This window comes from Paralichthys olivaceus, chromosome 8 (assembly GCF_024713975.1).
Source record: "Paralichthys olivaceus isolate ysfri-2021 chromosome 8, ASM2471397v2, whole genome shotgun sequence".
NCBI classification, from domain to species: domain Eukaryota; kingdom Metazoa; phylum Chordata; class Actinopteri; order Pleuronectiformes; family Paralichthyidae; genus Paralichthys; species Paralichthys olivaceus.
The window spans coordinates 21,519,487-21,536,634 of record NC_091100.1 but is presented as its reverse complement, the minus strand read 5'-3'; positions in this window follow the sequence as shown (position 1 = coordinate 21,536,634).

The window sequence follows — 17,148 nt, the reverse complement described above, 5'->3', positions numbered from 1 at the left end:
TTTTCTATCTCCCAAAGTAATGGACTTGAACCACCTGAGAGTTCTTAGACAGCTCCGTATTCACAGAGCTAAGGAAGCCAGAATGAAATAGGGAGCAGTGGAGGGATGAATGATAAGGATGGACGGGATGTGGATGAATAAGAGAGCGACGGACAGAGGGATGGTGGGAGAGAAAACATGAGGAATGCGGAAGGGATCGCCGATTGCGTGTAGGGTGTCAGAGTGAGAAAGATTGAGAGAGAGGGAGAGAGAGAGAGGCTTTGACTTCAAAATGGATTCCTACTGGATGTTAACACAAACAGTATGTTAGCATGCATACAATCACACACACACACACACACATACACACACACACTCACACACACACACACACTAAATAAGAGTCTGATTGTTTCTGGGTTGCCTTACCCCCCCACCCCCACCTTCCCCAATTACAATCTGCGCTGACAAATGGGCCTGCTTGGTAATGCAGAGGTAGACACTCACACACACACACACGTTTGGTGATTAAGTGAGTCACTGGGCCTTTTGGACCCTGTATTTAAACACACAAATGCACACACCTACATCATCCGCACACACACACATACATTTTATATCTCCAGCAGATTCTAAAACAAAACTGTTCTACATTTATTCAGTTGGAAATTTTCCCCATTGTACCATCCTTGCCATGATGTGTAGCCATTTGTCGAAATCAATCGAGCTCAGAAATTGGTATTATTCTTTCAATGGTTCATTCTCTCTCTCCCCCCGAATGAGAAAAAGTGATTACCTGAGAAAGACATGTGTTTGTACATTAGTGAAAGGTGGCAGCTTTGTATCTGCTGTCTATGTGAAAGGACCTGTGTGTAGCTTTGGCACCTCTGTATGTCTCTCAACTGCCTTATCTCTCCCCTCTTGTTCCTTCTCTCACCAAACTACGTGCACGTGCACCGCAGAGGGCGGCAAACTGCAAGTGCTCGCAGGAAACACAATTCACGCTCTACATGTGCTAAAGTTGATAACCGGAAAACAATGTTGTCATCACCTCACTTCCCATAATCACAGCACTTTTAAAGCTCTCGGGCTGAAAGACAGGAGAGCGACACAATGCGTGCGCACGGCCATAAGACAGCTCTATTCGCAGGCCGTGTAGTTCTACCAACTGTTAAAGCCATTTCCATCTCGACACCGCAACAATAGAGCGCAACAGAGAGAGACTGAGGGACTATTGATATCGAGCACTGCTGAATGGTCGGCTGACTAGAATTCACTGATGGATGTTTTAATTGCGGACTGGTGTGAGAGAAGGGAAGCGTGTACTTTTGTGTTGCCCCATTTATGTGTCTGTATCTGTGTGTGTGAGTGAGAGGACTCGGGGAGGTGACAGCCGTTATCTCAGGCCTACAGACAGACACTTAGCCCTCCGCCAACCCTCAAACACTCGTCCCTGTGGCACGCTCAGAAATGTCATGAGCTGGCACTGTCATGGAATGTGTGTGTGCGTGTGTTTTCGGGTTTGTATGTTTGTGCACCACATCAACTGTATGGGACTGCTTGTACTTTGTGTGCAGAGTGTGAGCCGATACGTCCATGGAAATTATGTCGAATATACAGCTGCTGGTTTGTGGCTAGTTCATTCCTATATTTACTTATTTTCATTTTTACACCACAACAAACAGACTCACAATTCCTCACAACCACACAAAATGTCTACTGACAGTAATGAAAGAAGCCATCAATGCTGAAAACAAGTGTGTGTCTGTTTGTGTGTGTTTCCACAAAACTCCCGCTGTTGATCTCAATATGTGGAGTACATGTACATGAATAGGTGCTAACCAAAGTATTATTAATGAGTGTCATACTTCATCTATAAAATTCATTGTTTCTAACATCTTTGCATTGGTGCAGTAAAACATATTCATATATAATAATTACAGGAGCCTCCATTATTTAGGAATGTGACCAATAATATGTGAAGGATAATATTATATTTTCATTTTTCTGGCCAATCCCCTATCAAGTCTCTGTTTCTCAGAATTGCTGCAGATAAAAAGTTCAGCGAGGCTTCAGAAAAATAAAAAAATAAAATCTTGTCCTGTCCTATTCAGAGGTGTGTTAAGGTAGGTGGACTTTATCCATATCCCATATCTCACCTCGTGTTTAATAGATTTACATTAGATAACTGTCGTGGTGCAACTGCATATATGTGCACACGCATGTGTATACGTGTGTATGAGCTGTTGCAGTAGAAAATAAAATTTGGCAGTCGGCATATTAATCGTAAACCCTACGTTTTAGAGCACTCTCGCTCAAACATTGAGAAAACTCCACACCTGCAAAATAAAATCTGTAGTGCCACCTCTGCTGCTCAGAGCGAAGTTAGCCAACCTGCTGAAAGTACACTGCACACCCATCTGCTGGAAGTAGTCACAGGACATTGCAATATGCTAAACTGTTCAGCTTTTAAATCTCTTAGATGTTTATAATAATAGAGTGATGTAATATAATAAGGCTGTAACTAGTTACAGGGAACAGAGAAGAGCAACTAGTTCAAGGCAAAGTTCCAAGCCTGGTATAATGCAATCATGTGAAAAGTTCTGGTTGTGAAAGGAATGAGTGATTTTTAGAATTAAAAAGAGACCAAATCATGTTAAATCACACTGCATCGTAAAAGTGATGAATATTACATTAGTAGTATTTTGTATATACCTTTATGGTATTTTGATTGAAGTATATTATTACATGCACATCTTACTCTTCCTCAATACAATAGGACTCTGTCCCTGGCCCCTTCTTTTTTGGTTTATACATATCATCATATCTAGGAGCTGGTCTCTATATTTATGCCTTCAACAGTAAATGTATGAAGCAGAACTACTGCTCACGAGTCTACTTGTAACAGACTACTATAATTATAGCAGCATGTTTCTCTAATTGTATAACAATTGTGGTGTTTGATGCAGAGGATGCAGGCAATCCTTATCATAGTGTTCATCAAGCTTTTATCTCAGCATCTTTTTTTGTACAATAACTTTTATACCAGCCTTTCATACTCCAGTTACCTGCAAAGCTGCATAGCTGCCAGACTGATAAAGATCTAGGGCCTTTTTTTAATTAGAGTTCGGGCCATTTCGACTCAATTGCCACCAAATGTTTCAATCTTCACTTATTACTTTTGGTTTCGTTTATGGTTTTAGGTATGGCTCTTTAATTGTTGTAATGTCAGGCTTTCAACTTAGAAGTGCATCTAATGCACCTTTTTATTGTATTTGATTCAAATAAGCTGCACTAATATTTCAGACTGCAAACTATACTTTTGCAGTTTAAAGCAGATGCTGCAATAAATACAAAGAAACACTTTGTGAGTGTGAACATAAACAAAAACAAGTAAATGCTTCTTTAGAACAGCAGGTAGAATCAACCTTAATGCTTTTTCTTTACGGTGGACAACAAATTATAAACATTATGTGTAATACTAGGTCATTTAAATTGATTTCTTGTTCAACTTTATTTAGAAGGGATAACATTAAAAGAGTAGATATTGGTTCTGGTGCAGAGGTGGCCATGGTGGTGAAAGAAAACATTGGGACTGTAACCTGTCTGCATTATCCTATCATGGGTTATGCAGAGTTGAACATGGTCAAGACAACAGAGATAGATTGGTGGTGAAGGTCGGACAGCATTTTTTCTATAACAGCAGAAAGGATACTTTACCTAGTGCACTGCCCATTCTTTACATAGCTGTTGGACATGTCACCTTGGTCTGTGGGAATGCTGGTTGCAGCTTTCTTTCCAGGACTCTGGAACTAACCTGCAGTAAATGAGCAATTAAAGACAGATTAAAGGACTCAGTCAGCAGAACCCTGAAGCTGCGCCACTGTTGCTGTTCACCTTTTTAATCAAAGTTGGGTGAAGCTCAACTCAGTAAGAGGAGCTTTAAACTGGAGAATCAGCTGTTGTTGCTGTTATTATGAATGTGCTGTTGATGTGATCAACACTGATGAGTCCCAGCCCCCGCTACTACAGTGCGCTCGCCGTTTGCTTGTCCAACGTTTATTACTGTTGACAAATCATGTGCCCAAATCACACCAAACTTGACAATGCGTTTCCTTGGGCCTTTAAAAATACACAAGTGCCAAGTGTGAAGTTGATAAGACAAACGGTTCTCGAGATATGCGTTCCACATACAGGAAGAAGATGAAGTAGATTTTGCACTGTCACACAACTGTCTGCAACCTCTAGAGCCACATGTGACTCTTCAGCCTCTCTGCAGTGGATCCCTGTGGCTGTGACAGAAAATAACATTTAAATGAAATAATGTGTGTTGTAATTTCATTTCATGTAATTTGTTGTTGCACAGTGGACAATCTTTCAAAGGGAACATTTCTTATCTTGGAGTTGAAGTTGATACTGTGACACTGAAATAAAAAAACTGCTTTGATATTTCGTCAACTAAAATATGCAACACATCCTACTACATCTATTGCCCAGCGCCTTTCCCTTCTGGTGGCTAATTGAGTTTCTGACCCCCGCCCTTGGTGAGCTATCCACGGATAAATCCCAAAAAAGGAAAGTCTTCGACGAAAATAGTTTAATTCTGTGTGAACAGATTCATTGGATTTCACTGCCAGTGAGACTTACCTGTGTGCAGGGAAAAAAGCAAACAACCAATTTTTTTTAATTTTTAAAGACATTTCCAGAACAAGCACAAAGCATTCGCTGTACCAAAGCTGGAGATGAGAGCCTTCAAACTCACTCACTGCTGCTAATTCTGTGGCAGCTCAGGAGATAGTTGGACATGGAAAGCTGTTCACCAGCAGAGAATACATTTAATACTCGTTAATCAAAATACCATCATCTATTTGTGAACTTCAAATACATGAAATTGTACAGAAAATGAGAGATATGTCTCTCTTTAAAATGACAAGAATAGCGACTCAGCAAATTGTATAACAGCAGAAGGCGCTGTTATACAAATATGTGAATTCTGATTGGTGGCAGGAAGATTTCATTGAGTTGATACCACACAAAAGCAAAACTCAAGTTGAGGTTATTTGTGAGGCTATTGTGAATAGTTTGAAAGCCAAAGAAATAGTCACCACCTACATAGTTCCAGTGGCTAATGATGGGGCACCTAGTTTGAGACCAGCAAACAAGGGTTTTTGACTTTACTTCAGAAGTCGCTGGGTCAAAAGTTGCTCACGTTTCACAAAATCTTTCACCAAGAGGCACTGTACACTCAAATATTTAGAGGGAATGAACCTTAATATTCAGATTGGGCAGACAATAACGGCAACAGAGTTAAACTACCGACATTTCTGTTTATTGTTTAGATGATGTAGGCAGCACATTTTCGGGAAATTTTGCAGCTTAACGATGTCCAGTGTCTTACCAGGGGAGATGTGCTGAAACAAGGGAAAGGGAAGCACGGCCCTGGAAGATGTGGAAGGATGGCAAGAGGACAGTGTTTTTCAGAGATGGACAGATAGGCTCAATCTCATCTCATCCCTGAGAGCTGGTTGTGAGAGTGCAATCATCACAATCCAAACTGCATTTGTGGAAAGGTTTAGCAAGTTCAGTAAGGAAAAACACAACACATTATCCTTCCCTATGATGCCTCTGGACATGACCCATACCTGATGAACATGTCTGCGTAAGAGAAGCACGTCTACCTATGTTAGCACCTCCAGATGGATTTTATTTGGTGGGAGAGGGGACAAAAAGGGCGGGAAAGGTGGCAGAGCCAGGAGCTATACCAATTATTACTCACTAGGTGGGCAACCAATTAAAAGAATTGTAAACAGAAAAAAAAAATGCGTACATTCACACCTATTGGCTATTTAGAGTCACTGGTCCACCTAATGTGAATGTCTTTAGCCCAGGCCAGGAAGTCGGAGTAATTGAGGGAAACCCATGCAGGCATGGAGAGAGAATTTTGCGTAAATCAATTTTACAGTACTACTCTCTGGTATGACCAGGCACAAAAGCCTAGGTTAGGCTGTCTAAGAATAAACACCTCGTTCTTTTACTCTAGGCAGCTTTCTCCAACAAAACAGTCCCAGTTCATTTAAGAGCATGGGTAGTCTGCACCACAAACAAACTGTTCTACCAGGACCAGGGCCTAAACGCTTATTAAAATATGACTCGAACGGGAAAGAGAACTTAAATGGGATGTCCATGTTAGTTTGTGTATGTATGTGTAAGTAAGTGAGTAAAATGTGTCTGTTGAAGAGAATACATTTGCTCTTTCTGCCCCCTAGTGTCAAACAGACACAAATGTACCAATGGCGAACCTTCACCTCCCACTCACGTTTTATCAGTGAGAGCGAGGGAGCAAATAAAAAATGTAATTTCTGTGGTGAAGCAAATAGCAGTGTGGCTTTGTGTGGAGTTCAACTTTGGTGAACTTTGACCCACGATATTTGCTTCGCATATCTGTGTCTGTTGCCTTACTGCAAAATATTACATTACATTACATTACATTTAGCTGACGCTGTTATCCAGAGCAACTTACAATAAGTGCATTCAACCCAGAACAGCAAGAATCAAGTAAATACAAAAAACCAAGTGCAATATATAAGTGCAACTAAACACTATTAATATTTTTTTGTATAAAAACCAGAGTTAACGATGGTTATTAGATCACCATCTTCTTAACCAAGTTGTGTAGTCAGAAGAGATGGGTTTTTAGTCTCTGGAGGAAGATGTGTAGACTTCCTGCTGTCCTGATGTCGATGGGGAGCTCGTTCCACCATTTAGGAGCCGTGACAGCAAACAGTGATTTTGTTGAGTGGCTCACAGTGAGGGAGCAGCAAGATGATTGGCAGATGCAGAGCGGAGTGTACGGGCTGGGGTGTAAGGTTTAACCTTGTCCTGGATGAAGACTGGGCCTGATCCATTCACAGCACGGTGCGCAAGTACTAGTGTCTTGATACGTATGTGGGCAGCCACTGGTAACCAGGAGAGGGAGCGTAGGATCAGAGTAGTGTGAGTGAAATATGCATCTTACAAATCACACCTTTTGTGAGGCAGATCCTTTCCTTAACCGTAACGGCACTGCACGGCCATGCCTACCCTCACCCAACACATGTAGAGTAAATGCAGTTCTTATTCTCGATATGGCCATTGGAGTGAAACCACTTTCATTTCGATTATGGACTTATTTATTATATCTGTATCAATACCTGCATTTTCCTTATGTTTGGATTTGTGTTATGAGTTTTCAGTTTTATGTTGTAGTATTGCTCTGGGTGTGTTTTCCTTGCTTTCACATTTGTTTAACTCTGTGTTCATTGTGTCCCACTCTGTGTTTCATTCATTGTTTCATTCTGTTTAGATTTGTGTCTCACTCTGTTTCCTGTTTTATTTTGTAGTTTCTGCTCCTTGTGTGTTTTTCACCTTGACTTCCTGTCTTTATTAGTTTCAGCTGTTTGTCCTGGGCCACCTGTCTCCAGTTTGTCATCAGGTCAGTGTGTATTTAAGTCTCTGTGCGTCTCTTGGTCTCTGTGGGTTGATTGTCATCTTATGTGGTTGTCCCACCACCCAATTGTTGTTTCTATTCCCTCAAATGATTTTTCTTGTGTCTACCTTGATTTTACTGTGTGCTCCTTTTGTGTTTAACTAGATATTTGGATTTTGTTTGTTCCCTGTAAAGAGCACTGCCTGAATTTAAGGACACTTTTCATTAAAACCCTGTTCTGCATTTTTGGGTCCACCGGCTCCTTAAATCGTGACAGTATGATACATAATGTAAACATTCCGACAGTCTCACAAACAAAGACGTTTGTAAAGATACATTATTCTCTCATTATTTCACTATATCACTTAATGGGGTTTCACAGCACAACAGATGATAGAGCTGTCACTCGGCTGTATGTCTAGACCACCACCACCCACATCTGTCTGCCGTTTTTGTCTTGTAGCCATCTGTTCTGCAGTACAACCAAGTAGAACTACAGGAACAGATTTGAAGCCAGCTTTTCAGGAAGTTCCTCTTAAATGTTCATTAATATTCATTGATATAAGAATAATTACCATACAGCATGACAAGTGAAAAGCATGCTGCCTACACAAACATCAGTTTTAAGCAGATTACCATTTCCAATGCCTTCACAAGGTATTGTTTGAACTAAATAATACTGAAGGCGTTTTCCATACTAAACCTATTGTTCTTTTGTGGAGCAGTGCTGCAGACACAAAAGGTCTCCAGTTTGTGTCTGACATTGTTTATCTCTAATACACATACCCTACCAACTGCCATCAAGTATGTTGTGAGTAGTGTGCAGTTTTCAATGAGGGCAGAGATGGTAGATGCACTCCATACTCTTTGCTGGAGTTTCTCACAGTAGAGGGTCATAAAGAGTCCCCCTTAGCTATTTAACAAGACTCAAGACTACTGTAATCATAAAAATCCTTGATGATGTTGCTGAACAAGGTCAAGCAGGCAAAGAATATCAGCAACAGACAGCAGTCTTGTGGGGTTGCAGAGTGATTTTAATGGCACATAACCTGCAGACTATAGTACCACCAGGTTTCACTCAGGCAGGTCAGCAATTCACAGGTGTGATCAGATGAGCTGTGTTTCCTCAGTGGATGTACAATCCCGTACGCCCGACAGGTTACCAATCAGAATCACTTAGTACAAACAGTTAAAAAAACAAACAAACATAAACAAAAACAAAAGCTATATACATGTAAAAAAGCTAAATAGGTAAAAATAAGTAAAAATATATATAGATAAATATCTGGTGTATAGACGAGGAAATGTTTCTGTTTTGGTGTGCACAGTATGTTGGTATGTACAGATATTTTACAGGTGATGTTATTGATATTGGAGTCCGGTTTTAGCTGTTCAACACAGAGACAGCCTGAGGGAAAAAACTGTTCTTATGTCTGGATGTTTTGGCGTACAGTGTTCTGTAGCACCTTCCAGAGGGGAGAAGTTTAAACAGTTTGTGTCCAGGGTGTGATGGGTCTGCAGAGATGTTACCTGCCCGTTTTCTGACTCTGGACAGGTACAGGTCGTGGATGGAGGGCAGGCTGACACCAATAATTTTCTCTGCAGACCTTATTGTCCATTGCAGTCTGTTCTTTTCTTGTTTGGTGGCCGATCCAAACCAACAAGATTTGTACGTAAAACTGTCAGTGGTTGACTCTTTCAGTATTAGAAACATTGTATCTTAACTATAATATTTTAAATTTATCAACAATTTGTTGATGATACTAACAAAACATCTGTCATTGTAGTCCATACCCATCACATGTGTGAGCTAAAATAGTTCAAGAATGGAGCCCATACTTCCATCAATGCCCAACATTCCCATCAAAGTTTCAGTGTAGAATTTAGTGGTGAATTTGCATGTTTCAGCTGAATATCTCTCAACTCCCCTACCCTTCCAAATATTATGTTATTAAAAATATATATATTTATATATATTAAATTGCCAATAGATCCCTTTCACCTAAATCTTACACACTGAGCCTTTAAATTCAATTTCACATACTCAGATATCAGTCCTAAATGTGCCTGATATATATATTGTTTTCATCAAGAGCCATGCACTTTGTTGGAGGATGGGGTTATGGGTCAGGAAAGAACCCATTACATTTTGGTGCGGATCTGGATAAAGAAGCAAATCAAGGAATTTTATATTGTTTTCTTTGACATTGTGAGATAGGACTTTTTTAAACATTTTCATTTATTTCTCAGAGAATAATTCATCAGACATGTTTAGGGGACTAATAGCTATGAGTGTGTGCAATTTGGTGCAGATCCAAATAAAAATCTGGATCTAGTGAATTTAAAGTGGTATGCACTCTGAGTGCCATTCTTGTTACTCATGGTAAATTAGGGATTAAAGTTATAAATTGGATCCATACTTTAATCTGCACAGAGAGATGGGTTCTCCGTCCTCAAGGACAACCCCACATTCATTTTTGGGATATCCAAAGTGATCCCTCATTGCTGATTTCAGTTTCCTTTTCGAGGCATGGAGCTTATCGGCCTCGCTTCTCTCTGCAGTTCTTTCTGCAAGTGGGTGTGTCTGGCACATTGGTGCCAGTTGCAGAGTCTGGCGGGCAATGAAATGCACACAAGTTGTGCAGGTAAAATTCCCTGTTTGGCTTCATTTGTTTTTTAATACCAGCAATTAACGAATGCAAATGGTGTGACAACTATCAGCTGTCTCACCATAAAGCTAGGATACAGTTGCAACCCTATGCCCACATTAAACATCATGTTACGGTGTTATTCTTATTTCAAATAACTTTATTTGTATTCAAAATACATTTGCAGAAAAAATGAATTTAATAATGCCCATGTTTTGTAATACATACACTATATATACTACTATACTATAGTATAATATATATTGTTATTATCACATATACAAAAATATTACTGACCAGTTCAGTGGGTCAAGGTAACACACTAAACTCCTTATGAGAGTTGGATTGCAGTTATGGGATGAGAATGCAGCTTCATTAAACTTCAAAAATGTACTTAGGGTGCAGGCTTTCAGACAGTGTTGTTTCATTCATAGAACAGATAGTGAACAGGATATTGGATATGAGCACACACAACCTGGCACTGGTACTGCCAGTTGTAATAAATGAACACTGATTTATATCTTTGGACAACATGAACATCAGCCCACTACTCATTATTCTCCTTTTTAAAATCCACAAACAAATTACACGAATGCAGTTCATTAGTTATACCCAATAATATTCAAGTGTGAGTCTGGTATACATTCTAAGTATACTGTATATAGTAGGCTTAGCAATTGCATTCTGTACACAAACATATTAAACACACACACTTCCCTGGCTTGCCCACTAACAGTTGCATCTCTCACCATGTTATGCCACAGGCCCCAAACAAGCCATCTGCACTACTTTCTGTGTCTGCCAGCTGAGCCCCAAGAGACAGACCTTGCATGTGTATGTGTGTGTAGATCTGTGCATGAATGTTTGTTTTTTTTGGGGGGGGTGAGAGGGGGTGTAGAGGGGACATCTATTGCTAGGTGCATCAGTTATTGCAGGACAATGTCATAGGACATGGAATGACACAAGTGTATTAGAGATTGGGCACGGTAAGCCATGATGAAAAAAAAAAGGTTATCAAAGAATGTCAAATGCAAACCAAGGGGGTAAAAAGAAGGACAAATAGACGAACATGGAATGAAACCAAATGTATGCATTCAACCCTGTATCTAATGTGATTCTACTGCCGTTCTACTAGCTCTGTGATACTGTACTGGCATAATTGCTTTGAGCTAAATGCTAACATCAGCATTCCTACATGCTTATTTTTAGCAGGTATTATATATATACCATGTTCACCATCTTTGGTCTGCATGTTGGCATGACACCATTTTCTGATTAGTAATAAACAGAGCGTACCTGAGGCTGACTGGCGTCTTATTAATTTTATAGGTATTTCATCACATATAAGAGAAAATCCACAAAGGGGGCGGTCTGACCTGCTGATGGCTCTAGATGAGAAGCCACAATTAGTCCTATGATACACGTCTTCTAAGAATTCAGTCCAATCAGCAGTTATCACAGCATTTTACTTAAAACCACAAATGTTATGGCGCATGGGAATAAGTATATGGATTATCAAAGTCATTGGGTTACAATATCTGGCAACTATGAAAACAAATGTGGAACAAATTTGTGCTAACCTACTGATCAGATGTTAAGACATTTGACTGGACAGGCAACAAATTATACCTTATGGTAGCTGAAGATGAAAAACCAGGGCATCACCAAAGACAGCAAGATTCACAACATTAATATATGCACCAAATTCCATGACTATTCTAACAATATTTGTAAAGAAAATATACTAAAACAAAAAAATGTCAAACTAATGTTTTTGCTATGGGAAATGTCAGGGGATTAACAAAGTCATTAAATATCATTTTTGGGGGACCATGAATGTCTGTTCCTAATTTCTATTATTCAAGATATGTCAATCTGGACAATTATGACTTTTGGATCAGAAAAAAATGTTGCCAATGCACATACTATATGAAAGGGTGGAATATGTCCAACTTCTGGGCTGTATGCGGTCCATGAGATGGTATCTGACCCACATGACTACTATTGTACACTAATATGTCCTTCATGGTCACTTCCAGGTGTGTCAGGTCACAGTCTGGGGAATGCAACACTGACAAGCATCACTAGACAGAGTGAATATTTTCCAGAGTTTCAATTAGTGTCCAAGTTCCACCTCTGGGTGGATTACTAATATGGCACAAGAAGGAAACCACAGGAATGATTTTCTTTCTGACTCACAATAAAACAACAGATATTACTTATACCACCCAAATAGGCATTTAAGTGTGGGATTAGCGTTGAGTTTGATAAGGAAGAGGAATAACTCCTCTTGGCAATAATGATGTATCATCCAAAACATATCCAGCATTTCAAGGTTGGTACATCAAATCTTTAGTGTGAACACCTTGCAGTGTCAAGTGATTGTTGGCTGCAATTCTCATTTATTCATAGCAATTTTACATAGTTGAAACAAACATTCAAATACTTGGCTCCAGATATGTGTTTAAAATATATGAACCAGGTCTAATGATAGTAGTGAAACTTGGAGAGAGTTATGTTCAGTTGAAAGAAACAGGGGAAAGAGGATGGAGGGAGAGACAAAGCAAACAGTTCAATGCATCTTTGTGTTGTCGCCAAATCAAAGACCCAAGCATTCTGCACACAACACCAGTAATTATCTTAAGATAATCAGTGCCTTTTTACTTGTCAATCAGAGAAAATACAACACATATACCACTGCATCTCAACTTCTGCACAGACTAAAAAACATGTACACACGCCCACAAACAACTCTCATGGTTGGATGTTATTCCCAGCATGTGTCCTGGCATCTGGTATACACCAGTTATATCAAAACATGTCATTTAGAGAGACCAAAAAAACACAAAAAGATTTTGATGGGTGTATCCCACCTTTACCCAGATATAGCCCACACGCCTTCTTATTGCAGCATCTAACATCCATAAACATTACCTCCCCATTACCATTACCTCTTTTTATTGCACCAGCTTCTACATTTGTTGTAATTCCAATCTCATCTTTGGAAGTTCATCGAGCAGCTGCTGCTGCAACAATAGCATTGTATTATGAGTGTCAAAGGTTCATGCATGTAATGTGACACTGCTTTATATACTGTATAGTTTAACATATTGGAAGTTTGCTTTCTTTCCAAGAATAGCATGAGAAATCCATATCATGTCATGTTCGTCAAGCATGTAGTTGGGATACCATTAGCCAAGCTTAGCATTAAGAATGGAACTAAACTGAAGCTAAATTGCCAGAAGCTTTTTTACCCTGTCTACAATTGTACCAAATTGCAGTGGTCATTTCCTCTGTAAATGGTAAATGTTCTGTATTAATATAGGGCTTTTCTAGTCATGCATGACCACTCAAAGCGGTAAATAGTAGAATGTATTGGCATTTACACACACAGGGGCAGCACTTTTTTCTATGAGGGACCATTCTGGGTCTAGCATCTTGCCCAAGGACACTTTGAACCACCAACCTACTTTTTGGAGGACGACCACTCTACCTCAGCCACAGCTGCCTCTGACAAAGCAGTGCCCCCCTACGTACAACAAGTACTGACTCAAGCTCTGTAATATTATAGACAACAGGTAGACTTTAATTTCTATCGGAGAGTAAAGTAGCATCTTTCCCAAAATTTAGAATTCTTCCTTTGATCTGAGCTAAAATATCTTAGGTAAATAATTTTAGTAAATGCAAACTTGTGTACAATTATTACATCTATAACATGAGGACAAGAGTGTGTTTTTTCAGGAAATGTGTTATTGTTCCATACTCTTTACTAAAATTAAAATGTAAAGCTCGCTGTTAGTATACTTCTCTCTCAAACTATTTAAATACTAATTGTTTGTCAATATTTTATGTGGATTTATGGTTGTACATATTTCATACTTGTGTTTGTATGTGAACATGTATTAGTAAAGCCCAAATGGCGGACATAAAGAGTGCATCCAGAAGCAAAACGAAAGAGAGCAGCAGGCAAGAAGGAGAATGAGAGAGAGAGAGAGAGAGTTGCTGTGTGTGTGAAGGAACTCTTTCATCTTCACCCCAGAATCCCTGGCGAGGTCTTCCATGCCAATCCATTTCCTGGAGTTGGCTTCAGTCTTACCCAATGGGACGGCACACACATTCACACACAAACTTGGCTCCCCTCACCCCACTGTGAAAGCTCTGCAATCTTGGTTCTACACGCAGACACACATTCACAGATGCACATGCTCGGCCCACTGGGGGTCCCTTCACTTCTCTACAGAAACTGTAGCACCCCAGAGGCATCCTCTCACCCCAGTCTTAACACTTTCTGCCCACATGTGCATTTGTCTAGGTGTGTTGTGTTCTGTTTTTTTGCAAATCTGTGTGGATGGGAATGCATGAAGATGCTGGGCAATGTACCGATTGTCCTTTCCTCATGCTCCCAGCACTGTGTGTGTGAGATCCAGGTAGCGTCTTATGGGGACTTGCTTTTTTCCCCAAAAAGGAGGAGTAGTCCACATAATGAAAGTAAATATATTTCAGAGTGAACACAAACATGCAAACAGGCCTAGTAGTTCTAATTAGGGCTGGAGTAAGTTTCCTGGAAATTAATGTAAGTCAATGTTATGTTCTCTGAAGTTGTGGAGACTGTGTGTATGTTTGTGTGTGTGTGTGTGTGTGTGTTTGAGAGAGAGGGAGCAAGAGCGAGGGAGGCCAGTGAGATGCTAAATTAATAGCAGTCATCTTTACATGCTTCCCTCTGCTAGCTAAGCCTGCTAATGAACAGACTTGGACGCCTGCGGTTAGTCTCACACACACACACGCACACACACACACACACACACACAGATGACTGCCAATTCATTAAGTGAACGTTTGGAGCCCCAGACTGTACCAACTGGTAGAAGCTAACTAATCTGCGCTGCGCCAGTGGAGACAGAACGAGCCAGAGAAACAGATAACATTCACCGAGGGGGACATTCAGCCTCTGAAAACAACTATTAACATCAACATTTGGGAGGGCCTCAACTTCAGAAAGATAAACACACACTCACAAGTGCTGGCATTTGATCGTAAATACAAATCACAAAACGTATAGGAAATCGGAAAAAAGCAGCAGCAGCTAGGTGTGTGGTGGTTGTTCGTGGCATTTGTCCATGTCCTTCAGAAAGTTCTGCAGGAGAAACTTACCTGTTGTTTTGTCTCTCACTTTCCCACATTTCACCTTTACACAAAACTTATCAGTGGACGATGTGAACTCAACTGTGCCTTCATTTCATTGCTTTGATATTAAAGGCATCAACACCTCTTTTACACCTGGGCCACACTGGCTGCTGTGCCGTGGATCTGCCGCAGGTCGATGCTACTAGAGGTTTCTGGTAGGACTACTCTATTTCCTCTGATAAAAGTACAGCTGTATTCTCAACATCTTCTCTCTAAAAGAGCAGCAAGGCGATGAGTGGCCACTCTTACTTGAAAGCAAGCACACCTAAATAAAATGCAAGACTTTCTATGATGCACACGTGCCACTCACCCAACAACTGTGGGACAGCTTTATGGGGCTATTTTGTTTGGCCCGGACCTTTTGACTCTGTTCTGTCCGAATCCAAACTAATGTGAAAGGTGCTTCGTATCATGTTCCAGAGCAACAGACCGAAAGTTAGTCTCACCAAATGAGATTTTTGGATAGTTTGGACTTTGCAGGGAGCAATACTGATAGTTCAGTTGCAACGAAATGATTGAAGCGAACTGATTCAATCATTTTCTCCATTCAAACTGAAAGATATTGACAACATACTCATGTCCAACCAGGGGCAGGTACTGTTTGGGGTGGGGGGATATAAACATAGATATTTATCAAGAGCAATTATTGCAGGGGACACCAAAGGAGACTAGTTATAAATATATATAGTGTGATTTCATGACAGGGTGTGTCATAGAGGGCTGCAGCAAGGACTACAACCCATCATGGCCTCCATTAAAGAACTACAAAACCCATAGTCGGCAGGGCAGTCAGAACAAGGATTGTTGCCCAGCTGAACAATATTTAGCCGATTGCCCCAGGGAGGGGGCTGAGAGTGAAGTGAACAGAGCAGATAAAGAGGAGACTCTGTCTGAGGTGGGGAAGGAGGGAGTTCTTTTGTTAGTTGACAATGAAGACTGTGAACGAGAGTTTTTGATTCAAATACGTGTTTTCTGTTTATCTGCTGACTGCAAGAGTTAAGTTAACGTGTTAAAAGAAGAATGAATACAGTGGATTTAAGTTGGAAAGCAAAGCTGTCTGTCTTCATTTCCTGCACCCACACCCAGACCTCTCAAGAAATCACAATAGAGATTAAAAAAATAACAGCTTCAACCATTGAACTGAATCATTACGCATTATCATCTATTAGAGATCATGTATTTTGGAAAAACTTCATTTACGAAACAAATATACACATTTGACATTTTTAACAAAGCAAATGTTTGAAATTGGTTGAATATTCACAGTGTAATGAACATTGTGGATATACTTCCTTCATCTAATGTGCATTAGAAGATGCAGCTGCATGTATAAGGCAGCGCGTATTGTATCACTATTTAGCCCACATACATGATGACGACAGGAGGTACATATGTCATACAAAAGTCTTTAGTCCGCTTCCTAGATTGCAATGAGAAACCAAAACTAACTGGATCAAATGTAACAGAGACCTTGGTGTGGATTTTTTAGATATTGTATTACACCTTTCTTGGCTACAGTACATTGCACTGTGAGATACAGTAAAACATTAATTAATTTACAATTTACTATAAATTTATCACACTCTATCCTGACATCTGATGTGAGGGTAAAAGCCTCCGTAGCTGCTCGGCTAGAAATATTAGTGGATCCAAAAAATGGAGGACAGGGAAACTGCTCCAAGTTGTTTGTATTTTTTAGTTCATTGTACATTGACTGACAACAGGGTCTCATGGGATTGAGCATATGCTACAGTTTTGGCAGCCTGAGTTGCATCTTTGTTGTCATGTAGGAACAGGTCATAACAGTACGGCTCCAATGTGCTTTTACTAGTTCTGTGCAGGGAGTTGTTAATATGATAAATTCACTGTTGC